This window comes from Paroedura picta, chromosome 6 (genome assembly GCF_049243985.1).
Source record: "Paroedura picta isolate Pp20150507F chromosome 6, Ppicta_v3.0, whole genome shotgun sequence".
Taxonomy (NCBI): Eukaryota; Metazoa; Chordata; class Lepidosauria; order Squamata; family Gekkonidae; genus Paroedura; species Paroedura picta.
Window position 1 is genome coordinate 113,773,965 of NC_135374.1, and position 13,616 is coordinate 113,787,580.

The window sequence follows — 13,616 nt, forward strand, 5'->3', positions numbered from 1 at the left end:
CCCCCAAATCTCCAGGTATTTTCCAGCTAGGACTTCCAGGACCCCTCTGGGGTATGGGGAACCCCTGCTTTGGCATTGCTCCCCTCACTTATGTGGTTTTAGAAAGCAGGGGGAAATCCACCCCCAAACAGCCACTTCTGTGTTGATCCTCACCCTCCCAGACTTCTCCTCCAGCAATCCCTCCCCATAATCATTGAGACCAGGAAGGATGTCACAATAAGCTGACATCACCTAGAAGTGACATCGCCATGCCAGGGTCTCATTGGGGGGTGATGCTCTGAGTCCTCTATGACTTGAGGGTGATTTTTCCCCATAAAGTTTTCCATGGAGGGTCATCCCAACAACTTGAACCTACCAACCTCACTTCCTGGTGATATCGGCATGCCAGATGCTCTTCTGGGTTTGGGTAAGTGCAGGCGGAGGAACTCCCAGAGTGGACCCCCCACCCCCACCAACAGTGTGGCAGTTTGCAACCCTATTGCAAACCGAGAATTGGCAACCCTAGTTTTGCAACCCTACCTCGTGGAATGAGCTCCTGGAAGAGTTGTGGGCCCTGCAGGAGCTTTTGGCTTTCCACAGGGCCTGCAAACTGGAGCTCTTCCACCAGGTCTATGGTTGAGGCCAGGGCAAAGAGAAGAACTATTCTCCCCCCCCAAGGAGGAGTATTCCACCATGTTCCATTTGTGGTGGTGAGTCATTCCCCATTGCCCAGCAGGGATAGATGGAGGGTTGGTTGCCACCATGCTTGGTAGATGGGACTTTTATTATTGGTTTTAAGGGTTTTTAGGGGATTGTATATGTTCTTTTATCTTGTAACCCATCACGAGCCGGCTTTGCCGAGAGTGGTGGGCAATAAAAAAAATAAAAATAAAAATAAAAATAAAAATAAAAATAAAAATAAAAATAAAAATAAAAATAAAAATAAAAATAAAAATAAAAATAAAAATAAAAATAAAAATAAAAATAAAAATAAAAATAAAAATAAAAATATAAAAATAAAAATAAAAATAAAAATAAAAATAAAAATAAAAAAAATAAAAAATAATGTAACACATTTAAAAGATACATTAAAAATTAATTAATTCCCACCCATTTGGGATACCTTTCCAGAGCTGTCAAGAAACCCCAGGATTTTGTAAAACCCTGGTTGAGACAGCCTGCTCTGAAGCATTCATTTACTCCAGGGGTCCACTCTCTGGAGATTATCCGGGAGAACTGACCTCTGTCCCCTAGGGATCGCTTGCCATTCCAGGAGATCTCCCAGCCATACTTGGAGGTTGGCAATTCTGCCTTCATTCCCTTAGCAGCAGCACTGAAGACTGCAGTATTTCTCCTTGGTACTCTAAGAATAGCTCCCCACCCCCCCACCCCCGCCCCCAAGGGCAGCCACATTAGACTCTTTCGAGTCTCTCGCCTTAATGCTGTTCCAACAGACAGCAGATAGAGTGTAATGGAAAATTCCACACAAGTTGATTCTCAAATCTAATAATATATAATAGAGCGAACATTTATTGGCAGGAAAGGGAGGGGAGAAAACAAGAGATTCTGAAAGACAAGGTTGAACTACTCATACATTTCAAGGGGAATCAAACCCAGCTGAAGTTTCCAAACGGGTCATTTTAAAGGGGCAGATCAACATTAAACTTTTGGACTCAATTAGGAAACCTTATATCTCCTGCTTCTCCAGACACTAAATAAGATACAGATAATCAATTGTGCTTTTTAGGAGCAGATCCCAGGATTACTAGCTGGCCTCTTCTTAGGGAGAAGATGTGTCTCAGTGGCAGAGAATCTGCTCGGCATGCAGAAGACTCCAGGTTCAATCCCTGGCATCCCCAGTGAAAAGAATCAAGTAGTAGGTTCTGTGAAAGTCCCAAAGTTTGTGGAGAGCCACTACCAGTCTGAGTAGACAATACCAAACCAATGCTCTAATTCAATAAAAGTGCAAGTTATGAGGCACTGGGATACCAATATGGCGAATTAAATATACAGAGTAGACTTCTATGGAATCTTCAAACTTACATTGTTCTTTATTCTTTGATATTCAACAAATCCCAACGTGTTTCGCTCTTAAGCTTTTTCAAGGGACATCAGTTTTAATGTTTTCAAAACATTAAACGCCTTAAGCTACGAGTAGTATTTGTTAAAACAATCTTACTGTTAAGAGGTTATTCCGCAAAATCAACGTTGGTTTTGAAAACATTGAAAACACTGGGATTTGTTGAATATCAAAGAAGAAAGAACAATGGAAGTTTGAAGGCTCCATAGAAGTCTACTCTGTATATTTAATTCGGCATAATTGTATCCCAGTGCCTCGTAACTTGCTGTGTGTGTGGTCTTTCACTGGGTCCTACCCCTTCTGCTGATTCAATAAAAGGCAGCTTCATGTTTTCCAAGTTGCCACCAAAGTATGGTTTTCACTACTGTGGCAATCTACATTTGGGATGCCAGCTCTCTTTGGGCATGTCGAATTACAAATGGCATTCAGTTATTAAATCTGAAGAAATGGCAACTAGGTGACTTCAAGGCTCCATGAAGGCTTCCTCGGGAGGTGGTGGGTTCTCCATCTTTGGACATTTTTAAACAGAGGCTAGATAGCCATCTGACGGAGAGGCTGATTCTGTGAAGGCTCAAGGTGGTGGCAGGTAACAGTGGATGAGCCATAGGGATGTGAGTGTCCTGCATAGTACAAGGGATTGGATTAGATGACCCATGAGGTCCCTTCCAACTTTATGATTCTATGATTCTATGATTCTAACTTTATGGCCAAATGATGGGTTCCTCGTCTCCATGACCAGGAGGTGGCGATTGAGCACCGATGAATGGTATGAAGGAACCAAATGGGCAAAAGGAGGATTTACAGACTTTGGTGCCAAGTTAAAGCAGGTAAGAACAGACAGTCCCGTTGCCTTAATAACAGGACATGCTTTCCCAAACCCAAGATCCCTTGGGAAGGGAGAAGTCAAGGACATACTCAGTTTGCCAGGTGAACATTAGAATCTGAGGATCATGGAAGTAACATGGTAGGAAATCCACTTTTGTGGTGTTCCCCACCATCTTTAAGGTGCCATTTATTTATTTATTTCATTTTCTCCCCAATGGGGACCCAAAACTGGCCACTATGTGAGACAGGATGCTGGACTAGATGGAATATTGGTGTGATCAGAGGAACTGGTTGGCCACTGTGTGAGACAGGATGCTGGACTAGATGGACCACTGGTGTGATCCAGAAGGTCTTTTCTTATGTTTATAACCTCCATATTCACAGGCACTAACCTCTGAATCCCAGAGCCAGGAGGCAACATCAGTGGAAGGCCTTGGCCTCTATGTCCTGTTGTGAGCTACCCAGAGGAACAGTGTGAGACTATTAGTCTGGTCCAACAGGGCTATTCTTATGTTCTCTACATGTTTTGGAGGGGAAATGGCCCCCTGGCATTGTCAGGGATCTACCAGCTGCTAAGATGCTAGTAAGGAACCTGAGGGATGGGTCATACCTGTATAAATGAGAAAAAGCCAGATGCATGAGGAACATACAGCGGTGCTTTCAGAAGATGAAATTATAGGCAGCTAAAAAGAACAGATGGGAGGAAAGGCAATAATAACAAACAGTAAACTGGAACAGGGAGGAAAATAGGAAACATACTAAACAAACTCTACTAAATATGGAAATAACTGGAAGTAACAAGACACTTCTGAACATTGCTAAGATATGCAAGCAGTTATTGCAAAGACTTCATCACTAACAAGTTAATTAGAGTTCAGGAGGGTTTGGAGATGGAGCCTTGTGACATTGTGGTATACAGAGCTATGATGTCACTTCTGGTTATGTAAGAGGAAGTGACACTGCAGCATTACAGTGACAGCACGTTTTGCTTCGTTTTGTTCTTGCTGAACAGTAGCGGGAATTTGGGGCATGGAGGCAGGTAGGCCCCAGCCAGGGTGTAAACTGCACGGAGCTTTTATTCCAACCCCAGATCAATTCAGTCCCTGCCCTCTACACAGAATGTGATTTCCGTTTTGATTTTGGGTGATTTAAAATTTCCTTCTACAACAAGAAGGATTGATCCGGAGTGACCCTACCTTTATTGTGTGATATCTCAGACTGCTGTTAATCCTCAATATCCAGATTGGAAAAAAGCTCCGTGGTAGAGAACCTCTGATAGGCTACACCTGGTCATGTGACACGCTTGCCTTAAAGGAGAACCCCTAATTTCTCTCAACTTCTGTCGGTCCTGGATTTTTCCTCCCTCCTCTGCCTTTTTTGATCCTCTCCCCCTTCCCTCCAAGAAAAGAAAGAGGCTCCCTGCCTGGCTCCTCTTCCCGCCCCCCTTTAAGAAAAGAAAGAGGCTTGGCTCCCCCCCCCCCCACACACACCTTCTGAGCTTCCCTAACCACGTGTAGAAGACTTTCCTGTTTCAATGGGGAGGGGGAGGGGGAGGGGAGAGGAAGATCCGAGTTCAAAGCGATTTGAATTCAACAGGATTGACAATGGAATAAACAAAGTAAGTGCAGACTCTGCCCAGGCCTCTAGTAGTTTCCCAAGTTTCGGAATCACTAGAAACAAACTCAGGTTCTGCTTTTTCAATGATTTATTAAATAGAAATCATACCTATTGCTTTCCTTCATTGGCTGGAATGGCAGGAGGATGGAATAGGCTGGCTTAGTCATAAACTATTGGACATAATAATGCTTACTTAGGGTTGTACATCTCTAGATGAGGTCTGGGGATAGGTTTGCCAGGTATACTGGTCTGGATAAGGGTCTCTCACTTCTCATATGCACCTGGACCCCCTGAACCCGGAAGAATATCATAACATGCTGATGTCAGCTGGAAGTGATGTCAGCAATACTGGGGTTACGGGGGGCAGGCTATGTGATGCTCTGGTTTTATCAATATTAATTGAAGCAAATTCTGCCGTAGAATTTTGCCAAAAAGCCAGAGCATCACCCCCAATATCTCTGGCATGCCAACATCACTTCTGGTTGACATCAGCATGTCAGGGAGCCTCCGGAAAGTTCTCCTCATCTCCTGCCAGCAGTGTGGATGGACCTGGAAACCCTATCTGAACATCTCTCAGAATTACACTGATCTCTAAACTATGGAGACCAGTTGCCCTGGAAAAAATGGCCGCCTTGGAAGAAGACCTCTATGGTATTATAGCCTGCTGAGGTCTTCCCCTTCCTCGTGTTGGCAGAGTTTAAATATGCAAAGAAAAGACCAGATTAACAAGCTACTTAAAATAGATTTATCATGAAGCGAAATAAACTTTGTTTAGAAAGATAAGGGGGATATTCCTTTCTGTTTTGTGTCCATTCAGTCTGTTCTGTTGACAAACCGGGAGAAAGACTGCTCAACAAAGCAGGAGATCTCCAAATGAGCCAATCAGGATGCTGAAAGAGATTATTTGAAACATTTCAGGAAGTTCCTATGCTAACTATCCTAAATAGACATCTTCTTTGATGTCACCTGTAGAATATTCCTCATTTGCTTTTGAATAATTTATTTCTCAGATCTACACCCCAGCCTTCCCCAAGGGCTTAGGGTGGCTTCAACAGTTACATTTTACAATAGATTAAAATTCCAAGATTTAAACTTTATAATTTACATTTACAACAATCTAAAAATTCAAGATGCACTGCCATTTCTCCATTCAGAGAGGGAGGAGAATAAAGTGCATTGGATGACTGCTCAGTTGTCTCTGGTTATATCTGAGCATTCTTTGTTTTTTTGTACGGAGTACAGCCTGCTGATGTTATATGTTAAGGCCTCAGCCATTGGCTTGGCAGAACAGCTCTGTTTTACAGCTCTGTTTTACAGAACTGTTTTAGGTCCTACAAGGTCCTGATTTCACATGGAAGAGAATTCCATCAGGCTGGTGCCAAGAAGGCCCTGGCTATGGTTGAGGCCAGTTTTCTCATGGGCCAGGGACCTTCAACAAGTTCTCAGTGCTCAACTATAATTGTCTTTGAGGGGCATACTGGAGAAGCGGATCCTGCACACTACAGATGTTGCATATTCCAGCACTTGAAACCCTGTCCTCTCCAAGTTCTACCCACAAGTCTCCAGGACTATTGGAACCCCCAGGTGACAATTCTATGGCACATTTTCCATATCATCATCATCATCATCATCATCATCATCATCATCATCATCATCATTTATTTAATTTATTAGCTGCTGCTCTTGACCAAGCATGTCTTGTGGCAACTCACAGTTCAAAAATACTATATAAGATTAAAATATAAAACCAACCGGGAGGCTTACTCCCACAGGCTCTCCGTGTGCCATCGTTCCCAGGGGTGAAATGTGTCAGTCTAGGGTGGGAATTAGTCAAGAACGCATTGCAATGCGTTGTTTTTCAACAGACTATATTCAATGCAGAACAATGATTGTAATATAATAAAGCGGTCTAAACTGCTTGTTTTTTAAACTGTTTTATTTGGGTCCATGCACAATACCTCCAGGGCTCATCCTGATTAGTTTCCAAGATCTAATGAGAATAAGCCATTCACATAAGGATATTCACTGATGAATCTTGAGGGTTTTTTTGGTTCCATTACTAATACTCATGATGTTTGTTTAGAGGGCCTTAGGTATTTAGGACTGCAAACACTGATTGAATTGGATTTACCTTGTTTCCTTGCAACTGAACGCAACTGTGTTTTTTTTAATTCCACTTCATAAGTCCACCCCCCCCCTTTTTTTAGAGAAACACTTTCTGGGAAGGAGAAGGCAAGATAAGGGAATGGCACCCAAGGCCAGCCTCTAGTACTTGGACTAAATTTATTCCCTTTGAGGAAGTAGGAAAGGACTAAAATCAAGGCTATCTGCATCCCAAACACACCATGCTTTGCCAAATGAAGGGGGAAATCTGATGAGTGGACAAAAGTGGAAGATACGGTAATATGCATGGAATGGTCACCCACCCCACCCCAAATGAGAGACCGTTTGGTGTAGTGATTAAGAGTGCAGACTTCTAATCTGGCATGCCAGTTTTTGATTCTGCACTTCCCCACATGCATCCAGCTGGGTGACCATGGGCTCGCCATGGCACTGATAAAACTGTTCTGCTGGAGAAGCAATATCAGGGCTCTCTCAGCCTCACCCACCCCACAGGGTGTCTGTTGTGAAGAGAGGAAAGGGAAGGTGACTGCAAGCCACTTTGAGAAAAGCGGCATATAAGAACCAACTCTTCTTCTACTTCTAGAGATCATAGCTTGGAAAACAACATAGAAAACCGCTGGGGCAAAATCAGCTGTCAGGGGTGGGGGAAGGAGTTCTCCAGTGCCCAACAAGGTAAGGGTCAGGGGGAGTATTGAATGGAATAGAACAAACAAAGTTTTCTGGCCCTTTGGGGAGGGGGGCAGTTGCATAAACACATGTGATCTTCAATCCAGAGGATATCATGATTAGATCAAGGTAATACCTATATATAAAACTGGTAAATGAGGGTTAAAGCACTTTCTACCACTAATTTAATTAGCTTTGTACCAATTTTTAACCCCCAAGCAGTTTGTGGAACTTACATTATAGAAAGTGAGTTAAGAAAATATGCTGTGAATCAGGACATCAGCAAAACGAATCTTTCCAAATTTAACTCCATGGTCTGAGAAAAGCTCTTCCCTTTTAGCCTCCTTCAGAAGCCTGGAGTTAATAATATTGATTTCTGCAAGGTTATTGTAAGCCAGGCTTTGTCAACCAGGGTATCATGAAACCTTGGGGTTTCTTGATGGCCCTGGAAGACTTTCCCAAATGAGTGGGAATATATATATATGATCATGTTGACTCACCCAACCACCTAAATGGCCAGTGATGGGCCTGCAGGGGGTGAAAAGGGGAGGTGCTCCAGGTAGGCTTGTACACAGCGATGCTTCCCAACCATATTCTGCACTATCATACCACTTCTGAGGTTACTGTAAGCCTTAAGAATATTTCAGGGGTTTCTCAAGAGTAAAAAGGTTGAGGAAGGCTGTTCTAAGGATTGCTGAGTTACTACACAAGGTGTTTTCAAAGAATCTAAAAGTGGTAAATAAAGATCATAAGGATAATATTCACCCAAAGTGGGCAAGCATTTCATCTGCAATTGCATGCATTAGGGCAGGGGTAGTCAACCTGTGGTCCTCCAGATGCTCATGGACTACAATTCCCATGAGCCCCTGCCAACGATTGCTGGCAGGGGCTCATGGGAATTGTAGTCTATGAACATCTGGAGGACCACAGGTTGACTCCCCCTGCATTAGGGGATACTGAAATAACATTAGTGTGTGACTCTTACCTTCCCCCTCTGTCTTGATTATGCTAGTGGGCCATCCTTCACCCAACATGTCTTAATTATGCTAGTAGGTAATTCCCTCAGCAATGATTATTGGAGAATCATATGCCTTTGGAGCCAAAGAGATCCTACCTGGGTGTAAACTGCACGGAGCTTTTATTCCAACCCCAGATTGATTCAGTCCCTGCCCTCTACACAGAATTCGATTTCAGTTTGGATTTTGGGCGATTTTAATTTTCCTTCTGCAGCAAGAAGGATTGATCCGGAGTGACCCTACCTTTATTGTGCCATATCTGAGACTGCTGAAAATCCTGAATAAAGAAAGCTCCGTGGTAGAGAACCTCTGATAGGCTACACCTGGTCATGTGACATGCTTGCCTTAAAGGAGAAGCCCCTAACTTCTCTCAACTTCTGTCGGTCCTGGATTTTTCCTCCCTCCTCTGCCTTTTTCGATCCTCTCCCCCTCCCCTCCAAGAAAAGAAAGAGGCTCCCTGCTTGGCTTCTCCCCCCCTTCAAGAAAAGAAATAAAGAGGCTTCAAGGAAAGAAAGAAAGAGACCCCCCCCCCACCTTCTGAGCCTCCCTAACCACGTGCAGAAGACTTTCCTGTTTCAATGGGGAGGAGGGGGGAGAGGAAGACCCGAGTTCAAAGTGATCTGAATTCAACAGGATTGACAATGGAATAAAGAAAGTAAGTGCAGACTCTGCCCTGGTTTAGATCCTACCTTTTCATTCTCATTTCCTTAGATTATGCTGGTTCTGGGGTGGAGGTTTAAAACCTCTGGGATTCCTGACTTCCTGCTTGTCATCAGTTGCATTTCAGAATCCTATGATATCCTGCCAGTAATTTCAGGGTTGTGTCATGAATACATGAACTTACCTTAACTGGAGTCAGTTCATTAATCTATCAGGGTCAATGTGATCTACTTTTATTTTTACAAGATACTTATCCCCTGCTTACTTCTCATGGGGAACCAAAGCAGCTTAGAACATCATTCTCCAACTGGCAGCAACAAGGGCAGAGTCTGCACTTACTTTGTTTATTCCATTGTCAATCCTGTTGAATTCAGATCTCTTTGAACTCGGGTCTTCCTCTTCTCCCCCTCCCCATTGAAACAGGAAAATGTTCTGCATGTGGTTAGGGTAGTTCAGAACGGGGGGGGGGGGGGGGAGCCAAGCCTCTTTCTTTCTTTTCTTGAAAGGTGGGGGGAGAGGAGCCAAGCAGGAGCCTCTTTCTTTTCTTGGAGGGGGCGGGGGAGAGGATTGAAGAAGGCAGAGGAGGGGAAAAATCCAAGACCGACAGAAGTTGAGAGAAATTAGGGGCTTCTCCTTTAAGGCAAGCTTGTCACATGAACAGCTTTGGCCAATTAGGGGTTCTCTACCATGGATCAAAGACCAGTTTCAAAACAGCCTGCTTTCTCAATCCGGATTTTAAAAATATTGAGCATTAAAAGCACTCTATGATATTGCACATCCGGATCACTCCGGATCAATCCTTCTTCCTGCAGAAGGAAAATTTAAATTGCCTCAAAACCAAATGGAAATCGCATTCTGTGTAGACGGCAGGGACTGAATCAACCTAGGGTTGGAATAAAAGCTCCATGCAGTTTACACCAGGATCTCAGAGAGAGAATTCTCACATCACCTGATACTATTACCTGGAGATGCCAGGGGATTGAACCTGGGAACATCCGTATGTCAAGCAGGGGCACAATCACTGAAGAAGAAGGTTGGTTTTTGTACCCCACAGGACCGTCAAAAAAAATTTTTTTTTCAGATTGTGGTTGTACATGGTCCAAATATCTCTGTAAGCAAGGTCAAAATTAAATGTAGCTCCCTGGTGTGTATATCCATATTCAGGAAACAGAAAAGTAATATCCAGAAAAATACATCTGATTACTGGCATTTTAAAAGGATGGTAATGCATTAAAGCTTTGTTAAATTAACATTGGTAAACCACGATTACTTATTCTGCTGTTCAACTTTCTTGCAACCTTCTTGTTTACCTGGTTTCACCGGGTTAAAGTTTTCTCTTCACCTTTCTGTTTCGGTTTTGGACAGGCTTTCAGACACATCGTCTTCTGCTGGGGCTGAAACGGATCAAAATCAAGACAGTTTTGATCGCTCCGAGATTCCTATGGCAAGACCTTCCCCTACCGTGACTGTGAGCGGCATTAGAGAAACAGAAATAAAAGCTTTATAAATATATATGCAATGCATCAAATCCTAAGAGTGCTGTTAAACTCATTAAAGAAGAAATGAAGTTAGAGAAACCTCTCTCTCTCTCTCGTTCTCTTTCCGTCTCTTCCCCCCCCCCATTCCCAGTCGAGTTCATTTCTACTTCAACAACTAAGCCAAGGTCACATTTAACTCACTTCAATTTCACCCAGCGCACAAGCTAATGTCAATAGTACAGCTGCCACGCAGAGCTAAAGACTGATGGTTAGACGAAGCCATTTACACGAGCCCGGGTCTTTCATCTTCTCTCAGCTAGTGACATAAGAAAGCACTGAGGTTATTCGCGACTAGAGACTAAAAACGGGCATATTAGAAAAAATGTTATTCTCCTTAGCTGTCACGGAAAGGATCTGAAGAAATGTAGAAATGTTTCTTTTCTCTCCCCGCCCCTCCCGCCTCGCTTGGTCATCTAGGGAGATCACAAAGTGACTCTAATAGCCTTCGGTCTGAAATTTTCACATGGTTTAAGAGATTGCCAAGTCTGATATTTTCCATTTACACTTCATTGCCATCAGAAAAAGGGAAGGGGGAAAAAAAATCAATATACCTACCTACTCAAGTGTGTCACGGGATGAGCTTATAAAAGAAGACATCAGTCTTTTTAGGGCATGAAAAATATACTTATTCAAATATATCTTATTTAAAATGACATAAATTGCAGAGGTTAGTCAAGATTCGATTTCCTGTAAAATATAAGGCTTTAAAGGTATCCCCTGACTTGCTGAAGAATAAAAATCCTTCATGTTATTGATATATACAAATGTTCTTGTTTTATGCTATTAAGTTAACCCCTCCGCGATACTCTTTGTCATTAAGTGACTCTCTCTAAATTCCACAGGAGAAATGAGAACCGCCCACATTACCAGGGATTTGGAATCCAGTCAAAAGAGTGCTCCTTCCTGCTTTTGAATGTTTTATTTAAAAGCAGGTATTGTGATCTCATTGGGTTCAGCTGAGCATGCCAAAGGACGCAATGCGAGCTCATATGTCATGTAAATATATCTGCTTCTCCTAATTGCCTTTATTTATTACATTTCTCCGCTAGGTGCATTCAAAGCTCCATGCACCAATACAAATGCCCTTGTCTTCATCAGAGATTGTTGTTAATGAGACGGGTCTCACAATTAACAGGAGACCGGTGTGGAATTGATTGAGTTACTTTCTGTAATTAGTTGTACTGTTCCTCAGGTTTCCAGGAGCCATTTTTGGCTTCCCTGCTTAATTCTATAGGCAATCGTAGGCCATCCTCGTTGAAGTACTGCTAAAAGAATACATGCTTGTTTACTCCTTAAAAGTTCATTGAGGTCAACAGAGAACTGGTAGCCCCCGGCTAACAACCGCTGTCACTAGCAGCAATTCGCATTGCCTGTAAGCAACAACCAAGGACTCCACTTGGCATTTTTAATCAGCTTGGCTTTCACGGTGGCGTTGGAGAGTGCCAGCCGGTCAGAGCCAAGTTACGACATCTCTGTAAGGTTTTCAAGGGTTTCAAGGCTGTAAGGTTTTCATGGGTGGGCTGCTAATGAAATAAGCATGGGCAATTTTTATCACTTTTTAGTTTTCCTTCATTGTGTTTGTTCATTTCAAAATGTATATACCTCCCCTCTCTTGGGACCGTTTACATAGTCTTAACAACTCAATAAAACAATAATTCACATTGATAAAACCAGATTCAGAATGATAAAACCACAATTAAACACTGTTGCATCAGTCCTCTAGGCCTATTCTGCACACACAGGATAATGAACTTTCAATGCACTTTAGAAGTAGATTTTCTTGTTCTGCACAGGAAAATCCAGCTGTGAAAGGACATTGAAAGTACATTATACTATGTGTGCGGAATAGTTACTGAGCTCAAGTTACAGCCAACAAGATTTTGGTTATTAGGTGAGGAACGAGGAAGGAAAGGAGGGCAGGGAGGGTAGGAGGGAGACCCGGGATTTGCTATAGTTGTTATCTAGCTGGCCTCAACCATAGGGCCGCACTGTAGTAATCGATAGAGGGCCAATTTTCATTGGAAAGCTTGTGAGTTAGCCACACAGCTGCTTGTTTGCAAATGATGCTTTAGTTCTTGTACAGTGCTAGATCAAAGAAATGAAAAACAATTACCCATTACCTTTGAGAGCCAGCGGTTAGGTGGCAGTGGTTAAGAGCGGTGGCCTCTAATCTGGAGAGCCGGGTTTGTTTCCCCGCTCCTCCACATGTAGCCAGCTCGGTGACCTTGGGCTAGTCACAGTCCTCTTTGAGATTTTCTCAGAGATCAGTTCTATCAGAGCTCTCTCACCTATTTCAGAGGGTGCCAGTTGTTGGGAGAGGAAGGGAAAGGGAGTAGTGAAAAGCAGGGTATAAAAAAGCTCTTCTTCTTCCCTTCTAACAATAAAGCTTTTGCTTATGTATCCAAAGACATAAATACATTTTAATTCAACCATTGACACTGGAAATTTAAGTCAGTGCTACTAATCAACCAAGATGTACTCCATAAGAATAGCATGTGTTCATTTTATTAATTTCAGTCTTAAATAGCATTCTTAGAAAGTCACAAGGCAGCTCATAGCATGCAACACAACCAAAACTTGCCATTCGAAACTCTGCATGGGACTGGAATAGGCTCCTCCCTCCTCTTCCAAACTATTGCAAAATCCATCTTCCCTCTTATACCAATACTGGTTCCATTAATTGAGGCCCGCTAATATCTGGGCTGTAACATTTCAGAGAGCAGGTATATTTATTTATTATTTATTATTTAAATGTATTACTCACCTACCCATGAAGTCTCAAGGATAGTTACAGAAGAGAATAAAACCCCAATAAAACCCCTAAGACAGGCATAAAAACTACAATACAAATGCAATCAAAACCCAAATTTGGGGATAAAATGTAGTGGTAAAATAGATCCCATACTAATAACCATCCCAAAAATCATTTCAGAGGAGAACGGCGAACAGAGGTTAGGGCTCACATGACTGAATGCACTTTGCATGTGAAGGGAAATTGTGCTCTTCATTTTCTTGATCATTCCTTTTCAGTGTGTGTGATTTTTTTTAATGTGGAGAAACAATTCAAGTGCACAACTTCCTAGTTGCATGCTGAAGTGCTAAAGCAGGCTT

At 42.6% G+C, this 13,616-nt stretch overlaps 1 long non-coding RNA gene across 1 annotated transcript; it reads left to right on the forward strand.

Annotated features, from left to right (window-relative positions):
- Nucleotides 1-304: 304 nt before the first annotated feature.
- LOC143840784 (uncharacterized) lies at nucleotides 305-10,497 on the forward strand. Its single transcript, XR_013232408.1, has 3 exons — nucleotides 305-406; nucleotides 2,799-2,886; nucleotides 10,333-10,497. It is a non-coding gene; the product is annotated as an uncharacterized LOC143840784 (long non-coding RNA).
- Nucleotides 10,498-13,616: the final 3,119 nt, after the last annotated feature.